Source organism: Sprattus sprattus, assembly GCF_963457725.1.
Source record: "Sprattus sprattus genome assembly, chromosome: 2".
In the NCBI taxonomy this organism is placed as follows: domain Eukaryota; kingdom Metazoa; phylum Chordata; class Actinopteri; order Clupeiformes; family Clupeidae; genus Sprattus; species Sprattus sprattus.
In genome coordinates this window covers 11,350,151-11,355,150 of record NC_137921.1, presented here as the reverse complement: position 1 = coordinate 11,355,150, position 5,000 = coordinate 11,350,151, and the positions used below count along the sequence as shown (strand labels likewise).

Below are 5,000 nucleotides of genomic sequence, written 5' to 3'. Positions count from 1 at the left end.
GTTGTTTTTCTGTGTTACACACTGAAATTATGGTCGAAAGTATTTTCTCCTGGACCTTCTGCCTCAGTGAATGCAGTGGTGCAGATACTCTTTCTCCCCCTCCGTCCCTCTCTCCCTCTATCTCCTTTTCTTTCTCTCTTTCGCTCTCTTTCTCTGTGAGATGATGGCAGTCAGTGACTGTTGTGATTGCTAGGATTGGGTTTCTATGTGAAGGGTGACAGATCATGTGTCAGGCATAGAGAAAGGAAGGACGCATTTTCACACACTCCCGTTCTGTCAGGTTGGCTGTCAATAGTGCCATGTCCACCTGAACTCATGAACCCACCCCATTGCTTACACACACACACACACACACACACACACACACACACACACACACAGCAAACATTCAACAGCTCCTAGAACAACAGCCACAGGAAAAAGCATTAGTCAAGATACGTCTTTGTTTGCTGCTCATGATTCACGGAGGTACCTCAGTGGTCTCATGACTTTGATGACAGCTTAGGTTCCTGTTTCGTCTTCTTGTATTGTTGCGGTTTCAAAGAAATGAAGAATGCTATAAAGGAACAATGATTTGGAAAATGCTGTGAAAAAAAACACATGGGTGTTTCCGATGTTTTGGTCAAGGATGGGGTCATTCCAGCTGATTTACAACTCTCTCATTTTACTGTATGATGTCATTCTCTCAGGTCAGTTGTGAATTCACAGGAAATACCCTTTGAAGTTCTGCAGAATAACATGATGGAACCCAATTTTGTCAGATTCACTTACTGCTGTTGAGTAAAGTCCCTGTCCTTTAACACATATCAAGGGCAGCTTGTCTCATGAGGCATTTGAGAACAAAAACATTGCAAAACGTCACGAAAATGTTTGGCAGCTCAGATTTCTAATTATACTTAACACCTCAGATGTCTTGTTGTCATACAGTTTGAATATTCTGGAACGTTTGCTGACTGGCTATTGTAGAAGACTAGTTTTAGAGAGCTTGATATCTTTACAGCAGAGCTGGGTGGAGCAGGCTTGTATTTGGGATATTGACTGACAGCCCTGATTGAGAAACATGTAGGTGAATAGAAGCAGATTCTACTTTGTTTTCTGTCTGTTGCTTCCATTTAAATGTATTGTCAGTTTTCGCTCAGTCAGGAAGCTGTGTGAGTGGACTGGGACTGCACTGACGAGGTACGCTTTGGCTACGGGAAGTGTCTAGTCTTGGATTGGTTTTGTTTTTTTGGGGAGGAGGACGTTTATTTTGACCTTGGTCCAGGCACTCTGGCACCAGGACCTTAGGGCCCAGTTTCGGATGGTTAGAGTTTGCATTTCTCATAGTGGTGCAGAGGAAAAATGTAGAATAAAAATATGTCTTTGTCCGCTGGGGAAGTTTTAAGATTCTTTCTTCTAGCCTTCATACTTCCCAACTAGAGAACACGTCAAATCATGTACTACTTGTTTGGACTACCAAAAATATCCTTATCAGCCACCCTTAAAAGTGTTACAAATACACAAGTACAAATCCATCATGTCCATGCTTTCCCAAGAGCATTTTCTGAATATCCTAAGAAATTGTTGCCTCATGTCTTCAGGCATTTTCACATGTCAACGGGATGTTTAGTTAGTGAGATGGCTCTCGAGATGAGATGGCTCTCGAGATGAGATGGCTCTCGCCCTTTTCAATGGCGGCCGTTATGCCACGCCTGTGGCCTCTTGAGATTATGGTTTGTACCTGAGTGTCCTGAGGGCCCCTGCTTTAGGTGCTGTCTGACGGGGGCCCTATCTCACGTGGGAGCGCTGGCCAGACAGGGTGTGGGTGTTGAACACGAGATGTCTGGAGGTCTGGCCTGGCCTGAGTGGCTCTGGACAGCCGTGTGCTGGAGCTATTGAGGGAAAACAAGACCTCACTACCCCCGCCGTCCCTCTTTGTCACTCCCTCTCTCTGTATAACTCTTTTTCTCATCCCCTTTCATTGTCACTGCTGACAAGGCCTGCCGTATGCTGTTGAGGCCATAAAACCGACCCAAGGTTGAACAGACTCTCTAGTTACTGAGTAGAGATGCAGTAATTAACTTTCGTTAGGGCTCCCTTGTCATAAACTCCTGTTTACGGCTTATGACAAAATGAAGTTAATCGGCATGTCTGTCGTTTACACTGGCTCCCAACCAACATCTGGGCCTGGCATCCAGAGATGTCACCCCCAAGATTTATGTGGATTATACCCGTATGAGACCCAGTGATGGACTTGTGTGTTTGTTGTTGTTGTTGTTGTTGTGTTTATGAGTACACAAAAGCGATATCGAAAATTTTGGGGGAAAATGTCACCCCCCCAAAAAAGCAGAGGAATGTTAAGCCTAGTTTTAGCTGGTGTTATTTCAATATGCGTTTAGTTTGGTCACACCCCTAAACAGACCAGTATCCAGGGAGTGGGGGAAGTCTTTTTTAATACATACTAGCACATTATGGTTCAATTATTTTAAGAACGTATTATTCATCTATAGACGGCGGCAAGAGGACACGAGCATGGGAAACATCCTGTTGCCCTCTCAGCCTGTTTTCAGATTTTTTTTTTTTTCCAATCTGTTTATTTGGCTGTTGCTGGCTGTGTTGCATGTCATAAACTCAGCCTGAAACTTATTGTGTAAAACTGTGTGGCCAACTTGAAAGTAAACTGAAAAAGTGCAGATTATGTTCCCCCTCTCTCTTTTTCCAACTCTCGTCTGTCTTTCTCCCAGTGGTGATTTCAAACTCCTGTATTTTCATTCAACTTCTGAGATTGGGTGTGTTGTCTGAGAGCTGGGCTGTGCGTGACTAGCCTCCCTCTCTTGGGATCCTGCCTCGTCTCTGATCTGTTTCCTGGGCTCTGGCCCTCTCCTCATCTCCAGCAACATGACACCCAACAAGCACTTTTAGCTACTGTGTCTTCCTGAAAGACAAGTCCCAAGTCTCTCTCTCTCTCTCTCTCTCTCTCTCTCTCTCTGTGTTTCACTTTTTCTCTCAGCAATCTACCAGTGGTGCTTTCCACAGTCAGATGGTGAACTCTGCAAACCAGCCATCATGTGCTTTCCTCCCCTCCCCCCCCCCCCTCCCCCCCCCCTCTTTCTCATCTCTCCTTCTTTCTCTTGCACCCTCATTTGCTCTTTACTGTCTCTGGGCCTCTCCAAACATTTCTTTTTTTTCACTCTCTCTTTCATTGTGTCTTTCTCATTTTCCTGTCTCGCTCGAGGTGACAGAGAAGGAAAGAGTCTACAGTGACAATAAGCCCAAAGTCTGGCCATATGGCCATCTACAGTCCCATCACTGGCACCAGGCTAAATCATCACCAATATTTTGTAGGAACTAGAACATCGCTGAAATGTGCCCTAATTAACAACATCATTTAAAAACAAATAAGAACATTTGGATAAACAATGATGACATAAGCCAGTCCTCTGAGGTAGCTGGACGAGTGGGTTGTTTTAGGCAGCAAAACAGCTCTGTCGGTTCCTGCCCACTGTCCTTTGTTTGGAATCTGCTACTGGAAAGTAAAAAAAAAAAGAAACGCTCCAAAATGTCAGAGAATGGGAATGGCACTCTGCTGCATCAATGCCCCCTCAGTCACTCTTTTGACGGGCTAAACTCGACTCAAACAACAGAGCCCTGTTTTGTCACTCTGGTGGGCAGCGTGTGCCAGCTATTGAGACGTCGGGTCTTTTTTTTTCTCCTCAGTCTTTTTTTTTTTTTTTTTTTTAGCAAGTTGATTGAAGGGCTCATCGGAATACTCAAGGACTCGCCGGCCACTCTCGGGAGTACTGTGTCCATAGGGTGAAAAGGTACTCCTCTTTTTGGATGTGGCACAACTAAAAAAAAGTCTAAAAGTCCTCTTCATCAAGTCATCTTTGCAGGGGGAAAACACAGGATTCGATCAGTCGTAAGAAAAGTGAAATGTGATTAGCTGAATTGGGTTATGTGGAGGCTAATCGTGTTGTCCTTACAGTTGTGCAGCAACAGGCCTGGACAGAGAGGCTGAAAAGAGGCTTGTTATACTATACTACTCTCTCATTTCCTATGGAGACCAAATACACCCACTACGTGTAAACACCTGTGGTTGTGCTTCTCTGAGCATGTGAAAGTGGGTCATAGCTGCTATTTTGTGAGTCTTAGTGAGCCTTTTCAACCCACTCGTGTCTTGTGTGTCCTGAATGCACGCGTCTCTCGTCTCTCCAGACTTCACACAAAGAATCCTCCTCCTGCGAAAAAGAAAACTTGCAACTTTGTGTAGTTTGAGGGGGGGAAAGAACTGGCAACATTGTTGTTTTTCCTCGTTCCCACTAATATTATGGGTTTGAAGCATTTTCCTCTGGCACCATTTGACTTCTCTTCTTCTTTCCCTATCATACCCTCAGTTTTCCAATCAGACAAGAAGAAACATGGCCAAGGGGTAAACACCGCCTTCAGTGATTGATAGGCCTGGTGATATTTTCATTATGTACTCAGGGGGCTGTTTCCAGTTACTTGGAGCTTTAGCTAATAATAATGTTCCCTACAGGGGAATAGTGGGCTCCTGGTCGTCAGGGCCCTCTGGCAGGGCCGTGCAGCATTGCAGAATTAGATTATAAAGCAGCAAATCTTGCACTTATGTGTCCGAGCGGCCCCGGGCCCTTCCTTAATCCACATCACTGGGCTGTGAGGACAAAGCTGGGGGCGTGGGCTGGGGGAGGTCGGGGTTAGATTCTTGAGCAGATAGCGCAGCTCTTATCAGTGCATGGGATCGCTGGCTGCTCAGCCGCGGGCTGGCCTCGTTTCACTCTGAGTGGACTTCAGCGGAGACGGACTTCGGCTAACGACGTACTTCGCTGGGTTTACACTCTCCACGTCGCCATGACATCGTCTAGACTATGTGTATTTACTCAGTGTTTTTTTTTTCTCTTTTCCTCTCTCTTTCTTTTTTTTCTCTCCTGCAAGCTCTGTCATTTTCTCAGTCTGAGTCATTGGTCTGTCACTCAAGGCCGAAGTGTATATCTATGTCTCTT

The 5,000-nt window shown here is 45.3% G+C and overlaps 1 protein-coding gene across 4 annotated transcripts in view; it reads left to right on the top strand.

The window, feature by feature from the left end:
• Positions 1 to 5,000, top strand: part of fmnl3 (formin-like 3) — a 40,630-nt gene that overhangs the window by 9,406 nt on the left and 26,224 nt on the right. The gene's annotated exons all lie outside the window — the stretch shown is intronic.